This window comes from Ictidomys tridecemlineatus, chromosome 7 (assembly GCF_052094955.1).
Source record: "Ictidomys tridecemlineatus isolate mIctTri1 chromosome 7, mIctTri1.hap1, whole genome shotgun sequence".
NCBI classification, from domain to species: Eukaryota; Metazoa; Chordata; class Mammalia; order Rodentia; family Sciuridae; genus Ictidomys; species Ictidomys tridecemlineatus.
In genome coordinates this window covers 134,223,913-134,243,428 of record NC_135483.1, presented here as the reverse complement: position 1 = coordinate 134,243,428, position 19,516 = coordinate 134,223,913, and the positions used below count along the sequence as shown (strand labels likewise).

General features: G+C 35.2%; 1 long non-coding RNA gene across 1 annotated transcript; it reads right to left on the bottom strand.

The window, feature by feature from the left end:
* Window positions 1–98: 98 nt before the first annotated feature.
* LOC144365555 (uncharacterized) lies at window positions 99–19,470 on the bottom strand. The gene is made up of 2 exons (XR_013424113.1): window positions 14,617–19,470; window positions 99–601 (listed from the first exon to the last, which is right to left on the bottom strand). It is a non-coding gene; the product is annotated as an uncharacterized LOC144365555 (long non-coding RNA).
* Between the last annotated feature and the right edge of the window lie 46 nt (window positions 19,471–19,516).

The following is a 19,516-nucleotide window of genomic DNA, read 5'->3' as shown; positions in this document are numbered from 1 at the left end:
ACTGGCCTCAAAAATATGCTAGGATTGAAAAGAATGTAAAGAGTTTATCACATTTACATGTAGCCAATCAGAAAAGTTTAAATGTCAATCAACAGTCATTATGATGGACAGAATGCCTTTATTTATTTTTATACATTTATGTATTAATGTCATCATTAAAATACATTCCTAGTAGGACACAGTGTATGCACCTGCAGTTCCAACTAAAAAGGAGGCTGAGGCAGAAGGATTGAGTAAGCCTAGAAATTTGAGGCCAGCCCGGGCCACACAGGGAGAATATAAATGAATAAACAAACAAATTGCATTCCTCAATTTCTTTTCACTAGTTGCTTTCTTGTTAGTATCTATTCTATCATGTTAAGATTCCAGGAAAAGATCAAATGACTGTCCTGTCCTCAAAGGAAAGAACTAGAACTGGCTTAAGTGTTAAAGAGACAAGATACAGCCCTGTCTTCTGTACTGGAAGCCAAAAAAGAGTGGAGCAAACTCCTCTGTCAGGGAGAGTTGGCAGCTCTTGGTGTCCGAATTCCAAGGACAAATAGCTGTGCAGTTTCAAGTTGTGTCCTCTTCATACCATGGAGCTCATGCACAAAGTACCATTCTGAAGAGATGAAAATTGATAAATATTGCATAAATTTCTACTACATATGCTTAAAATTAAACTATATTATAAAAGCCCACCCTAGTTTGAGGTTAATAATAATTTATGAAAAATGTTATAATATTTTAAACCAACTAATACACAAGAAGCTGAGAAAAATTCATATGGTATAGAACATAAGCACTGTTTAAAAGAACCTGGTTTACTTAAGTTGCTCCTATGTATAAAAAAATTTAATTTTTACTACTTCCCACTTAATCACTAAACAACTTCTCCTCAAAACACACTTCTTGATCTTTCTTTCTACCCATGAGCACAGAGCATACAGAGCATATAGTACATACATATATACTGTATGAAAATACAAGGATGTCACTCAAATGACTTCAATTAAATATTGACAGAAATCACTTATACCAATTTGTATTCTATGCTGGAAAGATCTTTCTCTTCTTATCTCCTCTTTCTTTATTAATTTATCCTTTTGCTCTTATTTCTCTCCCATTTCACTTTTTTTCCCCTTCATGTTTAGTGATTTAGTATAAACCTGATTTCTGACATTCCATTAACTTCCAAAGTTAGTTCTGATACCTACTCCCTTCCTTCTCAACAAAATACCTAAAGAGTTTATCAATTTAACAACCTACTTGAATCACTATATTTTAAATTTTCATTTACTTGTGATAACTCATGACATCTCAGTGTCAACAGCATTTGACAAAATTGGCAATAGCAACGTTACAGTATTGTTGAGAAAATTCACCAGCTATTGGAACTCAATGTAAAATATCCAAAATATACTCTACCCACTATACTAGACAATAATCATGACTGCATTCATAAAACAAAGTTTCTGTTATTATCAGAATAACTCAAATACGATTTGAGCTATTTTGTGATAGACTGGTAAGGGGTTCACTAGTAAAGACTTGGGCTTTCCCTAAAGGAAATTCACATTTCAACCATCAATCACAGGAAATGAGGAAACTGAAGCTGTCTCATGTCTGGGACAGAGGACACAGCCACAGCTGCTTGCAGAGTGGCAGTCTCAAGAGCTTCCATGGTGGCATGTAGAAAAACAAGGGAAAAGTGAGTCTGAGCAGAAGGGGAAAAACTTGTGCTAGGCGCAGTAAACATTCATTTACAGGTTTATGAATATAGAAGGAAGGAAGTCATAAACTGTATCCTGAAGGAATTCTCAATCTGCATTTAAAATTCCAAATTAGGACTCAGGTTGTAGTTCAGTGGCAGAGCACTTGCCTAGCATGTGTAAGGCACTGTGTTCAATCCTTAGCACCACATAAAAATAAACAAACAAAGGCATCTGTCCATCTACAGCTACAAAAAAAAAAAATTAATTCCAAATTAAAAGAAGAGGTCATAAGGGCCATAATAGTAACACAGAATTTTATGAAAGCCCAGAGAAAAAAGAATGTTTTGCTGGGGTAGGGATTCGGGTGAGGGTTATTTTTTTTTTTTTAAAGGAAGGAAGCAGTAATGCTAGGTAGTCAAAAGAAACATCAAGATATGGCAGAAGTAACTGTCATGCACCAACAAGGGACTCAGTGTACAGGTCAACCACGTTGAATTTTAGTCCCATCACCCAAATGATGGGTTTTGCTCTACTTTCCTTAATGTTTGTTTCTCTACTCATAGTCTTAAGATGGTTTCTGCTTCAGCACTGCTTCCTATAGAACAGAAAAAAGGGTGGGAAAGAGGCAGGGAGCACCAAGAACGAGACAATAAAAGTTGCACCACATATCTCCAACAAACTGCTATGTTCATCCCCTTGTCTAAAGCTGTCATAAGGCCACGTATTCCCTGCCCTAAAGGAGGCTGGGACACATAGGGGATTTTTAATTTTGTTTTGGGAATGTTTTATTTGATCAAACTGTTACATACTTATTGCAAGAAAAAAAATCAGATTTCTGTGGGAAAAAAAAAAGGAGGAAGATAATTAGATTGGTAACTACCAAGATATGCTTAAATGTACTGTATATCTCACTTATCTGTACAACCTAAGATAAAAGTTACTGACATCCCCAAATATCAGCTTCTTCACCTGTGAAACAGTGATGATAACAACTTCCTGGTGGGTGTTTGGTGGGGATTAGAGACTATGTACTTAGACATTCAGTGTGGTCCTGACACGTAAGGAATGCACAGTGAAGTGGAACTGCTGCTATTGTTGCTTGGTTGGTTGATGAATTAGCTAATTTATTAGGAAGGAAGGAATTAGATTTTAATAGGTAAGTATTGGGAAAATAAAATTTCATATGAAGGGCATAACATTGCAAAGATAAGAAATTAAGAAAACATTACCCCAGGAAATTTACTGAGTGTTAAGGAATTCTGTATAGTTCAGCAAGCATGTTAGGTGATAGGTCACAATTGGCCAGTGGCAGTGATGGAAGAGAGAGGTATAAGAACCACATGGAGGATTTTGGAAGCTGTTCTTCAGATAGAGTGGAAACATCAAAGCTTTTGGTGCAGGATGAAATCTGAACTGTGCTTTATTTCAAGACCACTCTGGCAGCAGTACTTGAGACATCCGTGGGTGCTAGAGAGAAACAAAAGCCAGAAGAGTCGTAGGGTCTGACTGACATCCAAGTAAGCCATAAAAAGCTGAAATACAATGTTAGAATAGAAGGGAAAAGTGTGGCTGGTTCAGGAGTCATTACTGAAGCATCAATTACAGAATTTGATATTTCATAAATTATAAAAGGTCAGGGCAAAGGTGACACCAAGCTAGTGAGCTAAACTTTGAATAGGTCATTACCCATCGTGGAGGGTAGGAACCGGCTAGGGAGAAAAAGAACCTCAAAGGGGGAAAAAAAAGTGAAAGGAAAGAATGGAGAGGGAAGTTGAAAGTGAGGAGATATAGAAAAATACTGAGAGTAGAAATGTTGATTAACATAAAATAGATTTAGCAATTTCTTATATTCTTTGGGGTTGTTTAATTCATAAAAAGAATTTTCTCAGGGCAGTTAGAAAATCTATCTTGTCACATACCTAATGTCAGGTGTGTCCTACTCTGTGTGGAAGGTCCCGCCCACATCTATTTCAGAACTTGTATTTGCTGTTGCAGTGCATTAGCTTAGAAATGGTCTGAAAGTATGCAAATGGGTTTCTGGAAGAAATTCACACTCCTTACTTTTTCTGCTCTGATTAGAAAGCAAAATTATTCATCAGGAAATGTTTGGATACAGTTTACCCTTTCTAGAGGCAGAGAGATGAGTTAACTGACCTCAGAGGCTCTGGGCTCAGTTTCAGCTGCTAACAGTCACAATGGAAATCCATCACTAGGCAAGCTGGGGAATCACTGCTGGAATCAAGACACTGTTACTTTGAGAAGAACAGAGTAAGGGACATAAATGGCCTATTGACAAAGTTGGTTGCTATCATTTTTAGCACAAGACATTTGAAACTGGCAGGAAACACCTTTGAAAAATGATAATCTCAAACAGTCTAGAATTAACTTGGTGCTTTCATTTCTTTTCTCAGACTTTTGGTCATTTAGGTTTTGGTATTTTATATAACTTCAAATTGTGTAAATCTATTCTCAAGGTGGCAGGACAGAAAAGTTATACTCTAGAAGTATTCCTTCTGAAGAATTACTCCTGAAATGATTTTAGCAAAAGTTATTTGCAGATACAATTGCTTTCAGTAATTATTCAGTATTATTTCATGTAAAATGTAAGTTCACTTTAAGGCTCAGAGACCCTTTTAAAGAGGTTTCATGTATTTTCCTCCAGTATTTCAGTTTACTTTATAGGCAATCAATTTTCCCCTAAATGAAGTCACAAAAATTTGTGAAAGCCTTCAATTTGATACTCTCTGTGCCTAAGGCACTTAATTCGTATCAATGCAAAAATGCACAATTTTATTCTGCTGCAGTATCCCGCATGCAGTATGTGATTAGGACTAAATAGTTCCAGGAGTCAAAGTGGCTGTAAATTAACTCCTATTAGAGGGCTATTAGTTTTGTTTTGTTCATCTTTTTGAACTTTATTACCTGTTATAGTTACAAGGTCCCATGAGCTTATGGCACTAATTCTAGAAACAGTAAAAGTAATAGTTGGTTATGTAATGATATCCAAAAAATAGCCTTATAATAGCAAAGGTTTCTTTGTGGTGCATCCTCAAGTTGGCAGCTATCTAGAATAAAATTCACTGGTTCTCCTTCCTCCTTCAAATAATGGAAGTACTATGCTAGTCTTTGATTCTAATTCTGAGGCCCCCAACTGTTGACTAAATAATGACTTGCATGTATATGGGACCTTTCTTGTACAGTTCATTGGCATAAATACCGACGAAGGAAATAGGAGATCTCTGGAATAATTTCCTGCCCAATTCCCGTTACCATGTGTTCTATGGAGTTAAAAAGTAAGGGGTAAGTCAAGGTCACTCAGAGATTAATTTTTAACATTAAGTCTAGTGTTCTCTTCGTCACCTTATCTTTATTAGCTTGTAAGTCACACTTAGCCTGTGGTATAAGTTTAAAAATTGTGAAACACAGGTAGTGTCTGGACCAAGGTATCATACTTTCCAAAAGCTTGCATATTAAACCATTTGCTCAGAACATAATGCCAAGGAAAAGAATTCAAAGAACCTGGATTAGGTTGCTTTTGGTAGTTCTCATTACAACCTAAGAAATTAAATTACAAATTAAAATGCTGAAATAATCCTGTAATTAGTGCTGTTGTGGCTAATGAAAAGCTTTCCATTTCTAACATCTATTTCTGGGACATTTATTTTCATGAAAGTGAGTTCCACTTACCAAGTACTAATGAAATATTTGTAAGTCTGCAACTGTGTTTGGATTCTCTTAAAGAAAATCATAGCACCAAACTCAGGGGTAGTGTGGGATGTTCATAGGATTATGTCAGTGCTCTTCCTATTAACACTGATTTCAATTAGTGCTATTGATCTTCAGCTACATGCCAGGGCCTGTGCTAGCCCCCTCCACAAACATGTTTAATTTTCTCCCAAACATGGTGGCTTAAGCACGGCAATCTCAACTTCACAAATGATGACATTTCAGAATTTTGAGACTTATTTTGATGCTTTGTCCATAAGTGTAACAATAGCAAGATAAATTGGTGTGTCTACATCTTTCATTGGGGCCCAAGGATAAGCTAATATATGATGACATTTTAATATTCATCATAGATTTATTCATGCATTTATAAAGGCTAATATTTTTAGCAAACAAATTTTAATCAAGTGACATAAAATGAAATTTTGGGCTGTGATAATAGGACTTTATATATTTATATATTGTTTGTTTATTAAATATTATTTCAATTAAAATATACAAAAATAGATTTCTTTAAACTCTGTCAATACCTACTCATTTTAATTTGATGCTGGGTCTCCACCATGCTAAGGTAGAAGTTAAAAATAAAAATAAGTATAAAAAACATGTATGTTGAACTTATATCCATGTATGTCCTCTAAATGTGAATGTTCTATGAACTGATTTAATCCTCACAATCCTTTAAGTTTCAGATTATTATTATTATTATTATTCCCATTTTAGAGACAAAGAAATTGAGACACAGAGAGCTTAAGGACATTTCCAAATTTATACAGCTAGCAAGTGACATACAATGTAAGCAGTCTGCCCCCTGAATACAGGCCCTTTGACACCATTCTCTATTGCTACTCAGTTTGAACTTCCGATAGCCTAGTTCAGTGACCTATGAGATAATCTATATTTTGATAGTTGGATTTTTCTGTTGAAATTCCAAATTTCTAATCTTTAACTATTTATTGGCGAACAAATTACATCCACTTCAATACATATTTATGGAGAGTCTGTCATCTGCCAATTTTCTGGATGCTTAGGTATATAAACTAATTTTGTGCCTCTGAAACAGTAGAAAATACAAAAAAAAATGTTGTTATGGATTCTGCATAAAGCAGAGCCTCTGATAAAGCCTTAATTAAGTAAAGTGGTTAATTTAGGAGTACAGTCTCAATGAACTGAAGCTAGGAATGGGGGAGTGGTACTCTGGAAGAAACAGTAAGTTGGCCTCCACTCTGGCTGACACTGCACAGCATTCCTTGCTACCTGCCTAAGTGCATCTCTTACTCCTTTCTTGTCCAAACAAACACATTTTCTGCTCTTAAGCCTTTGTCCTTGCTAATTTTCTTTACCTGAAATGATTGTTCCCCATATATTGGATGACTAATTCCCTTAGTTCCTTAAGATTTTTCTTAAAAGTCATGTGCTAGTGAGGCCTCCCTCACACACACACAAAATATATATATATATATATATATATATATATATATATATATATATATATATATATATATTTATATATATCTCAGAACCCCCTCCAACATTTCCAATCGCCTTTTTTTTTTTTTGGTTGCATTCTTCTCCTTGGCATTTATTATTTTATTATACTTTATTTTTCTCTCTCATTTATTGTTTGCCTTTACCACCAGCACATAAGCACCTGAAACTGCCAAGCATATAAGATACACTCAATAGAATTTTGCTAAATGAAAGAATAGGTGTTCTCAGAGGCATCCATTTGCTTCCTAGATACCTATGATTACAGCAAAGAGAGAGAGAGAAGAGGGAACGAGGAAAGAAGGAAGAGATGGAGGGAGGGAGGAGAAAAGAGAAAAAAAATAACATTTGAAACCAAATATAACTTTTCAATATACAGGTAGTCAGTAGGTTTCACTATCAAGATTTGTTTTGAAACAACAACAATAATAAAAAAAAAATGTTTCCAGGGCTGGATATGTAACTCAGGTTAACACCCTAGCCTAGCATGCAAGGTACTCGGGTTGAATACTGAGGACCCCACACACACAAGTTTCAATTTTTTTTTTTTGGCACCATTAAGGGTATTAAGAACAATTTCAGGTTGATTAAATAGCAGGGTTTTATGATAGATAAAGATAAATAAAGAAGATGAAATCCTTGATATGCAATCTATAAGTTCTTTCATAGAGGAAGAAGAAAGGTTTTCCCTTCCAGAACAGGTGATGGTGGGGGGGAAAAAAAGAGAAAAAAGCCCTTTAGATATAGATGATGTTCTGCCTACACTCCTGAGAGTGAAGTATTAATCAAGTTGAGAGGAAAACCAATAACTGGAAAAGCTTTGGTTCCATCTCCTACTTGATACTCTGGAAGTAGGTTACCATGAACCAGTCTCTCAACGACATTGGGGCAAGAGGAGGAGGGTTATAACAGTGTTGGGGAAGTGGAGGGAAGAGGTTTTACAGTTACTCTGTGGGTAGTATTTGAGGTTCCACAAAGCCTGTGCATAGCACAAAAGCTTCCAAAAGTTCTCACCTATTTGAAGGAGGAACTACTGACATTTCAGAGATTAGCTGGGTGCTCACCTAAGGTGGTTACAATGCAGAGATTAAAGTCCTCCTACAGCCAAATATTTCCAGGTGAGCACCTGGGAGCAAAAGGGAGACAGGCCCAGAGCAAATGCAGGATCTACAGTGCCAACCAAGACCAAAGACAGGTTGTAGTGAAAGGAAAAATAATTAGGTTCTGACTTAGTTAAGACAAACAGACCACCATTTCCTAGCCGTAGATTTCATTCATTATCACAGCAAGAAACTTGAAAAGTGAAGGATACCAACAGTTAAGGATATCAATAGAATAGACAAGTTAAGGTTATCAATAGTTGCAAATCCAAGACCAACACAAAGACTAAGAGGCATTTGCTCCTTCAATGAGCATCTTAAACAGTCCATCTTATTGTTTCTTTGAAGGAGGCAGGCACAGAACAGATAGTCCTAATAAAGAGTTGACCTCTGAATTGACTAAATGTTTCCTTAAATTGTTTTCACTATAAAAAAGCTGAATAAACTTAAGCTATACCTGGAATTGGAAAATTAAAGTTTTGTTTATCCCAATCATTCAATTCACTGAGGTAAAAGAGGGCTCAGGAAAACTTCATTATAGATAGATAAAATCCTAATATTCTTTGCATATCAGCTTAATAATAGATTTTCTACTTGACAACAATAGCAGAGACATCATCCCTCACCTCCCTAAACAGTTCTGAATTTAAAATATTATGACTCATTCAAAACCAACATACCCAATCAATTCCTCAGATGCTACTGCACTCTGATCATAATAAGAATAGAACTTCAACTCTTTTCAGAGTCTTGAAGTTTACCGTTCTGACAAAAGATATATGAACAAGAAAAATAAGCTTTTAGAATGATGGAAATATTGGTTCTCAACATAACCATGAGGCTATTAAATATAAAAATGTGTATGTGGAAAAAATAAACACAGTTCAATTGACTTTCTTCTTTTTCCATGATTCCAAGGAAATTCAGGATGAACTTCCTTCATATTAATCATCCAGTCAACCAACATCCAAAGCAGGAACTGACATCTTAAAAATATTTCCTAATGGATATATGATATATTTATCATATATCATATAAATATCATCATGTGATTTGAGGTTAAACGAATGAATCAGGATATCCATTAATAAATATCATGCTTCTAAACAAAAATTGTTTCCTTAAAAACAATGTAAAATATCTTTGCTTTAATTTAGTGGAAGATTCTTTAACTGTGTTTATTAGGAAGAGATTAGTTCAACACAATCTATAAAAGAGAATCTCAGTTCTTGCATTGGTCATATGATGAAGGAACTTAACCTGTACTTTGCTGAATCTAACTGCTATTTTTGAAAGAAAAATAAAGAGTTATATCCTGGTGTTGTTTTGTTTGTAAGTAGCTAATTAAGAGAGATTCTTGGCTAAGCAATTAGGCTAATGCTTCAGCAATTAGTTAAATTATAGATTGAAATCTAAGACTCACTTGGGAAAATCAATGTTCTTGAAAGCTTATTGACTAATCAAGACCAACTATTCTACCCTATAAAAGCTATTTCCAAAATAAGAAAGGAAGAATTAATTAAAATATCATTTCACAAAATATAATTTCATGTAGGTGTTCAAGCCACTTAAAATACTATTATTGATTTCAATATATCCTCTAAAATTAAAAGCATTCTGTAAGATATTCAAAGGTAAAATGAGATATGTACATATTTCATTGCTTTCCATATGCAGTTTATATCAAATGGTTAGGTAATCTGCCATATGAAAAACAACTTATTTTTAAATGTCTTCTTGGTCAAGGGTCAGATTTTCTCTCATATAAGAGGAAAAAGGAAAAGAAAGGGTGGGAGGATCTCATGAAAATCAAAAGGAGATCAGTAGACTAGAGGAAAGGACGAGGAGGAGAGGGGAAAGGAAGGGAAAGGGGAAATTTTGTACAATAACATTGGCCAAATTATAGTGTAATATTGTGTGCATGTACAATATGTAACAACAAATTCCACCAATATGTACAACTGTAATGCACCAACAAAAAAAATGGAAAAAATCACATGAAACAAAAAACAAGTCTTTTCACTGGCATTGTACACCTATAATGCTGGCTATTTGAAAGAAAAAGACAGAAGAATAGAAATTTTAAGTCAATCCCAGGCAATATAGCAACATCCCAGTTTCAAAGAAAAGATGTATGTGTATATATATATATATATATATATATATATATATATATATATGTGTGTGTGTGTGTGTGTGTGTGTGTGTATATATATATATATATACAAATATATGCATATTTTAAATTATATATCTAATATATATATAGATATAGATATAAATATAATCTCACTACTAGTACTATTCTCTACATGATACTCCTGCTAACCACATTCTATACTCAGTCATTGGTACTTTCTCTCCTTTCTCTGACTCCAGTTTGCACTCAACGGTAATTGTTTCTAAATGGTAGTATATCACACTCAAAAACCATTTTCTTTGGAGATCCTCTTTTCTTTTGGTGCTGGGGTTTAAACCCAGTGTCTTGTGCTAAGCTGAGCTGCAATGCAGGCACTTTTGGGGATTTTTTTTTAAAGTAAAAATGATTATAAGTAAACACAGGTATCAGACTTAGTAGTGAATTCACTGATTTGAAAATACTATTGTAAGTTTAAGACAAGTAAGGAAATAACAAATAATCAAACAATAAATCTAGTAAGTTTTATGTCCACACAGTAATAATTAACCAGTTAATTTGGAGAAATATAATCTTTTCCTCTAATTCAACATTAGAGAATTTTCCAAGACCAAGAACAAGATAATCATAAAATTTTAACAGACTATTTCCCCTAAGATTTTAAAAACTAATGACTTAGAAAAATTATATGATTGTTCTATTGAAATAACACCCCAAAGTTAAAGATTATCAAGCACAATAAAATTATAGAAAGTTAAATATGAATCCGAGCCTGGATCTCATTATATTTCTGATAGTATATCATCTTTAAAAAGTTGAAAAAATGAATAATATAAATGTGTGTTGTACATTGATTTAACTCATTAATAAAGTTCCAAAATTGCAGAAATTGCAAAAATCAGCCACCAGTCCAGATCTCAAAAACTCGTTCTTTTCAATAGTAATAAAGCATTTCCAATTCACTTAAGCTTACAAATATACACACAACGATGACAACAAAATCCTCAAATATTATTGTTGGAAACAAAGGGAGGTTTGTCTCATTTTATCTTGACCTGTGAAGGTAGCACAAGGTGTTAATTAACCATATCAGCCTCCACTTAGGTCAGCACACTGAGAGCCAAATAGTGTTGAACAACCACCAGGCCACAAATTAACTTCCACAAACAATTCATACAGAATTCAAGATAGCCTCTATTATTCCAGATTTTGGGCTACTTTAGTCTGAGGCTAAGGAACAAAACCCAAGAAATTCATCTCAATACAACTCTGTAGTGTCTATAAATTAAACTTTCCTCAAGGTCTCTAAAAAATAATGAGTTTTCTGGCTTGCCAAACAGAAAGTAAGGTTATTTATAGTCTACAAGTTCTTAAACACATATCAGACCAATTTTCAGAGATTGTTTTATGGACACAGAGTTCAATAATGATGTACAACCATTAGTCCTTCAGGGTAGGCTTGTCAGACTGATAAAATGAGACTTCTCATATATGACATTTCCAGGAGTGGTCTTGGGTACACCGTCAATTGATCTAATTGTACCATGGTAAAAAGGGGGACATATTATTGTGTCTGTATGATTAACTATATTGTCATTTTTTTTAAAAAAAAGAGCAAAAAAGACTTGTGAAAGTATTTGCTCTTCAATTCTGAGGCCTTGGGAAGACTCACTTACCATTTAAAACATGTTTCATTTCAGTTTGTAAAAGTACATTCTAGTAAACTGAGGGGTAGAGAGAGATCTATAAAAAAGGAAATTCTTAGATATTATTAGAAAAAACATTAAAATTAATATCAATAGTTATATTTCCCTCCTTTTAAAATTTTGGGGTTTTTTTGGGTGGAGGGGTACCAGGAATTGAACACAGGGGCACTAAACCATTGAGTCACATTCTCTACACTATTTTGTACTTTTTATCTAGAGACAGGATCTCACTGTATTGCTTAGCACATTGCCATTTGTGATGCTGGCTTTGAACTTGTGATTCTCCTGTCTCAGCCTCCCAACCACTGGGATTATAGGTGTGCACCACTGCACCAGGCAAAACCTTGGATATTAGGTCAATAGTCTGTTTTTGTAGATTGTTCTTTTTAGACTGAAAAATTATTTAAAGTCCTGAGTCAGGCTTCTGGAACCATCTTACTGTTATCTAAGGGTGACACTATAAGATCCATATCCTAAACCCATAGCCTGTATCTTGAAGTACCAATAGTTAAGAGTAAATGGTTGAGTTTGCCATAGCAGTTTTCTATTGCTACATTGCCATGGTTTTAGCATCTTACAGTGACCTCCACCTCACTGGGTGAGATGGCACATACCTGTAATCCCAGCTGCTCTGGAGACTGAGTCAGGAGAATTTGAGTTCAAAGCCCTCAGCAAAAGCAAGGTACTAAGTAACTCTGTAAGACCCTGTCTCTAAATAAAATACAAAATAGGGCTAGGGATGCCCCGGTACCAAAACAAACAAACAAACAAAAATATCAACCCTCCCCCTGCCCCATAACCTCCACCTATTACCTACAGATTTGTGTGCCAAGAGTCCTAGTGGACTCAGCAAGGTACCATGCTCATATCTCACAATGCTGAAATGAAGATGGTGACTAGCATGGGCTCCTATCTGGGAAAGACTGTCATTTACAAGCACCTTTGGATCATTGATAGAATGAAGTTCCACAAGACTGTGGATCAAAGGATTCTTTGCTGGCTATCACTCTTGAGCCTGTTCTCTGCTCCTGGAGGAAGTCTGTACCTTTGTCACATGCCACATCCCACTGCCATCTTCTAAGCACCAGCAGTGAGGCAAATCCTTCTAAAACTTTAACTATTCCCTAACTTTTCCTTCTGCTTCCAGCAGGAGAAATTGTATTTTTTTTTTTTTTTTTTTGTATAGGTAGTGCTGGGAATTGAACTCAGGGTCTTCTGCACTCCGGGTAAATGGTCTAGCACTAAACTATATCCCCAGTCCAACTCTCTGCCATTAAAGGGTTTCTGTGATTAGGTTAGAGACATCCGACTATTCTTAAGTGATTAGTAACTTTAATTACACCTGCAAATTCCCCTTCCTCATATAATACAATATATTTACAGGCCTGTTATTGTATCATTTCACAGTCCTGAGGATCATAAGAGAATTTTTGTAATAAAAAGTAGCATTTGTAAGATTCTGCCCACCACACGGTCAGTCCTTTTTCACAAGGTTCTGAGATGTTCTTTTAAGTTTGTAGTTTACAGCAAAGCCTTTAAACCAGGAAGAGAGAAAAGAAGAAACTATATGTGGATGTTATGACTAAATTTTTCAGTTAACTTATTATAACTGACAATATCAGAACTGGAAGAAAACCCTCTGTTGGGGTGTCACTCATAACTACTTTACACAGATTTGTTCAATGTTTCCCTTAAGAGAAAGAACATATTATGACAATGTGGGCATTGACAATTCTCCAAGCCTTCATATAAGGTGTAATAAATAAAGTATTCTTACTGATAACATTAAAAATATAGCATAATTATATTCCTAGTATTTAGAGAAGGCAGAAATTGTCCTTAGCGTGCTACTTATTGCCATGCAGATTTTATAATAGTGTGCAGCTCCTTAAAAAATATGGAGGAGCTGAGGTTTAGCTTAATGATGAGCACTTGCCTAGCATGTGTGAGGCTCTAGGTTTGATCTGTAGTAACACACACACACACACACATACACACACAACACACACACACAGTAAAACAAGCAAAAACTAATAATAGCATCCAATTTTTATGAAGTAAAAGAAAAAAAATAGAATTGTCCATGGCCCTGGGAAATCTCCAAAACAGCAAAATAACTTAAAGTACATATTGAAAATATTATTATTTGCATTTTAGAATGTGATCTTAGAAATGAAAAAAAAAAAACTAGTTGTAGACATTTGGTCACTTAAAAAAGAATTATAGATGCCTGAGAAGAGTAAATAGTTTTGTTTGGCTACCTATGAATAAAAGAGGAAATAAAAAAATTAAAATAAGAATTATGATTTGTTTTGTTTGTAAATGACAAAGGATATTTAAAAATAAAGAACAGCAGCATAAGTTTTCAAAAACTATCAAGGTGACATACAGATTCCTATCCCCTAAGCAAATTCACAAAAAAAAAATTTTTTATCACCTCCTGTTAAAAGCAGACAGAATTTTCTAAGACTTACTTGCAATTTTAAGAAAGAATAGAACAAATTCTATCTTTTTATAATTTTAATATTTGGCAAAGACTTATTCTCAAGCTTCTAATTTAAAAAAAAATATGAACAAACTTATCAGACCTGAGCAAATTTGCAGAAGATTTAAGATATTACAATGCTTGTTTTCACAGTTATCATTTATAGAAAATTACAAACCAAAGCAACTAAAATTTACTCTCTACAAACCTCCTACAATGGTCTATATCTATTTGAGTTTATTTTTCACTATCTTCTTACACTTTGGAAAAGGCATTTTACCTGAGGATGATGTTACTCTTCCTCTCCTTCTGTCAGCTAGAAGAGTCTCCGTTATCTTGATTCACAATCATAGTGCTCTACCACTGTTACTCCTAGTACAGGTTCCATCACCAATATTAATTACACTCTAAGGAAAATAACTAACTGCCATTACATAGAAATAATAGAGGGGTAAGTAATTGAGAAATTTCATTCCCAAGCATTTTAGAAAATCACAAATACAATCTGGCTTCCTTTCTAAGTAAGAGAAATCAGCATGCATACTAGTTTGATCCAGAAATGTAGCTACTCTTTAACAAATAAATATTGTTGGTCAGTGTTTCAGTATTCTACATTACTTAAAAATTATCCAAATGGGCTTGGTGGCACACACCTGTAATCCCAGTGACTTGAGAGACTGAGGTAAGAAGACCACAAATTCCAGCCAGCCTGAGCAACTTAGTGAGACTCTTGTTACAAAATAAAAATAAAAAGGATCCAGAATGTTGCTCAGTGGTAGAGCATCCCTGGACTAAATCTCCCCAGTACTGCCAGAAAAAGAAAAAAAAAAGAATTCCAAATAATACTAAGTAATTAATTAGTTTTAATATTAGTTCTAAGTATTGAAGTTAACTCAGGAATATGAAATTATGTTTAAACTGATACAAAAGATAATTTTTAAGTTTGTTAGAGTTATAATACAATTAACTTGAATACATAATTGTTTTAATTTTTTTTTCTTAAACTGTAAACACTAGCCTGGCACGGTGGCTCACTCCTGTAATGGCAGCAGCTCAGGAGGCTGAGGCAGGAGATCTCCAGTTCAAAGCCAGACTCAGAAATAGTGAGGTGCTAAGTGACTCAGTGAGACCATCCCTAAATAAAATACAAAATAGGGCTGGGGATGTAGCTTAGTGGTACCCCTGAGTTCAATTCCAGGTCCTAAAAAAAAATTGTAAATAATACATGGGAATAATATTAGCTTATCTAATCAATAAACAGGAAAAGGAGTTAAGGAAATCTAGGTTTAGTCTCTTCACTAGAAAACAAACTCAAATCTTAAATAAATAAATAAAGCAACAAATAAATGACATGCTTATATTATACTTCCATAGAGAAATGATGTAGATATACTGCTATTTTTAAATTCTGAAATGTTTAAACTAGTTTCATGTGTTCGTAGAGTCACCTTGATTATGTAAACTTGCTTTTCATGTAGAAAGGCTTCTTTCTTGCCAGTTCTGTGAAAAGGGCTTTTTTTCTTCAGCATCTAAATTTCTTAAAATTTTAGAACTTTAGTTTTTTTTTAATTTTCTGGGAATTATCATAACTTTAGATTCATCTAAGTGTTTGTCCTTAATAAGAAATAAAAACTGAACTCTATTATTATAACAGACTTTATACCAAATATTTTAATACCTTCCAGAGCTATAAAAATATTCCATCCTCATTCATTGAGCACCAAGTTTTTTCACCACTACAGACAGGCTGGACACTCATAGCTCCAGCTTTGCAGTTTCTGCTATAGGTTAAAAGAAACACAGCGACACGACACACCAAACTCATGTGTTTTTACTGTTGCGGAAAGCTTGGTCCTTGTCCCTGATGCCAATCCAATAATGATGACGTGGTTCTGAGAAAAAGGAAAAAGAAGGTTTATTGTTTTGCTAGCAAAGGAAACACACATGGGACTACTGTTCCAAAGGTTGTGATTCTGCCCATCAGCAGGAACAGGGGGCTTTTAAAGAGGTGACTCAAAGGCTACATTCCATGTGTTTTCTGTCCTAATTCGCTAGTTAATTTGGGAGACAGTCATTTCTGAGATCTTCTGATAAGCATCCCCAAAGTCTGGATTACTTCCTTCCTATAGTGGGTGTGTACACAAGGACAGATAACTCTGCCTAGGATGGGGAAGAAATGTAATCCTGTTTCCCCTGAGATGAGGGAGGGGGAGATATTAGGTAGGAGCAGGGACAGAGGAAGAGAAAGAAACATCTCCACTTTAAAAATAAGTTGCAGAGCAGCCAGGGTTACATATTCAAAGCATAAAGTGGACCACTGCTATATGACCTCAAAGAACTCTTTCCCAGAGGGAATGAAATATTTTTGTGATTGATTTGAGTTTACAAATAGACAGTCTGAAAAACAAACAAACAAACAAAAAGCCTTTAAATAGGCACGATACATTCTCTATCATCTCTTACCTAAAACACCCTTATCTACTCAACAGAGATTGGGGCTTCAGCCAAAGGAGATTATTGGGGCTTCAGCTGAAGGGAGATAGCATTGACTAAGGGAGTAGGCTGCTGCCTGAACAAAGCAAACTCTTAATGAACTGCTTGGGTAGGCTAGAGTCTGTTAATTTCCAGCAGCCAGGGGCATATGACTTTCAAACATCCAAAAGATGTTTCTTCTTGTGTACGAGAATGGATCTTAGGAATTCATGGTCAACTTGTACTCTGATGCTATCATCCTGTACAAATACCCTCGCCATGTGGCTCCATCTGGGCCTTCCAGTAGGATTGAAAGACTTTAGGTGCTCGGGCTAATATAATTGCTGAAAAAGATCAGGATAGAAGAAAACGCATACCACTTGAACAGGCTATCACCATGTCTACATGCAGAGCTGAGTAGAACTTCACCCAAAAGTTAAGGCAGCAAAGGTATAGAGATAATGTGAAGACACAAGTCACATTCCAGTCACTCATTAGGCATTTGCAGGTCCAAAGAAAGAGACTGTGTTAAAAACTTAGCTTGAGCTATTTCTTATAAGTGCCTTTATTAAAGAAAACTGAAACTTAAGGCTATCCAATCAGAATCTATCAACTAACTTACAGTTTTTTATAACAAGGGACTCTCCAACAGGATAAGCTGAATAGGGCAACTGCATAACCACAACCAATCAAACATTTTCTTTGCTTTCCTTCCCTATTTGCACTATAAAAGCTGTCTCCTTGCTTTTACTCGGTGGAGTCCCCAAACTACCTCTGATTTAGAGTTGCCTGTTTCATGAATCATTGTTTTCTCAAATAAACTTTAAAATTTTGTTGTGAACAACAACAAAAAGAGTCAGTGTTTTCAGCAAACATGACTTTCAAGTTCCAAAAAAGTACCTTAAGCAACTCTTATCATCCTAATCCACACATCAGAGGTGTTATCCACAGCAAAGCTAGTGGAAATTAATAAGGCATTGCCTAGCTCTGTGACCTCCAAAATCAGTGATATTTAAATTGTCTGAAATTAAGTGACACTAAGTTTATTTAGTTTTTTCCCAGGTAGCCATTTCATCTTGTGCAAACATCCTGCTTATGTCGCTCTATCAAGGTCCCATGATGAGTCTGTTGAAAAAAGCACAAAGGTAAAGAGGCAGCATGCCATACTACAGGACTAATAGTTTATTGCACCCAGAGGTTATTTTGTTGTCCCAGGCTTTTGTACCCCCATAATAGTCCCTGACTGTCTCAAGACCATAACCATACTCTCATCTATTACAGCTACTAATAGGCAATAAATTATTGACTGTGAATGAATCAGATTTGCAAATACAGAAGATACTCTCAAGTAGTTGAAAATAGCTGTGTATTTTGATACTGCTGTGGTTTGGATGTAACACATTCAAAGATGTATGTGTTAAAGACTTGCTCTTCAGCTAGTGATACTACTGAGAAATGTTGAGGACTTTGATAGGTAGGCTCAGAGAGGGAAGTTAGGTCATTTAGGTCACTGGGGGTGTGCCCTTAAAGAGGATATTTGAGATTCTAGCCCCTGTTCACTCTTGTTTGCTTCTCAGTGGCAAAGATGATGTTCTTATTTGTTCTCAGTAGCCTATTAACAATAAATTGTGATTCAAATAGAGCTGATGAAATTACATTACTTTATATCCTATATTTTTATTCCATATCCTGTTGTCCATAATTCACTGTCAAGTTAGAGATTATACAAAGTGACCCATGCCCAGTGTAATGTATGTCCAAGGAAAAGAACATGTGACATTGGACTTCTTCATTGTATAACATATCAGAGATACTTAAAGGCTCAACAAAACGTATCCCAAAGTACTATTACAATATGCTTAATCCTAGAATTTATATAAAAGACCACTCTTTGTACCAATATTGCACACATTCTCAAGATCCAATTATTTTTGCACTGATTTTTTTCTTTAAATTAGAAAAGGTAGCTAACCTTTGACAATGTGATTAAAATCAGTCACCTTAAATTGTGGAACACTTGGCTATCAACATTAATTTCCTGTAAACACTACAGGAAATTCATTACATTTTCATACTTTTCTTCTTCCCTTTCCCCATCCCCTTTTTCTTCTTTTTTGTTTTTTGTACCAGAGATTGAACCCAGAAGTGCTTGACAACCAAGCCACATCCCCATCCCTTTTTCTTTTTTAATTTTGAGACAGGTTCTCACTAAGTTGCTAAGGGCTTGGGCCTTGTTAAGGGCCTTGCTAAGTCGCTGAGGCTGGTTTTGAACTTGTGTTTCTCCTGTCTCAGCCCCCTGAGTCACTGGGATTATAGGCATTTGCCACTGTGCTAGGCCAAATCACCCATTTCTTTATTGACTTTTTTTCTTTTCTAGTTAATTAGAACTAAATGTAATGATACACCGTTCTCTTTTTGTTTCAGTAAAGTTCCTATAGATGTCATGGCTTTTGTTTTTGAAGGGAGAGAGAAATCAATACAAGAGAACCAAAATAACTTTAGAAGGCATTTACAATAAAAAGGAAAAAGAAATGATTCATACACTTAAAAAAAAAACCCAGCATTTTGGTTTTGTGGTTTGGTTTTCTGGTAAGATACAGGCAACTGCTAAAGTGTCTCCTCCTCCTCCTCCTCCTCCTCCTCCTCCTCCTCCTCTTCCTCCTTCTCCTCCTCCTCTTCCTCCTTCTCCTCCTCTTCTACTTCCTCGT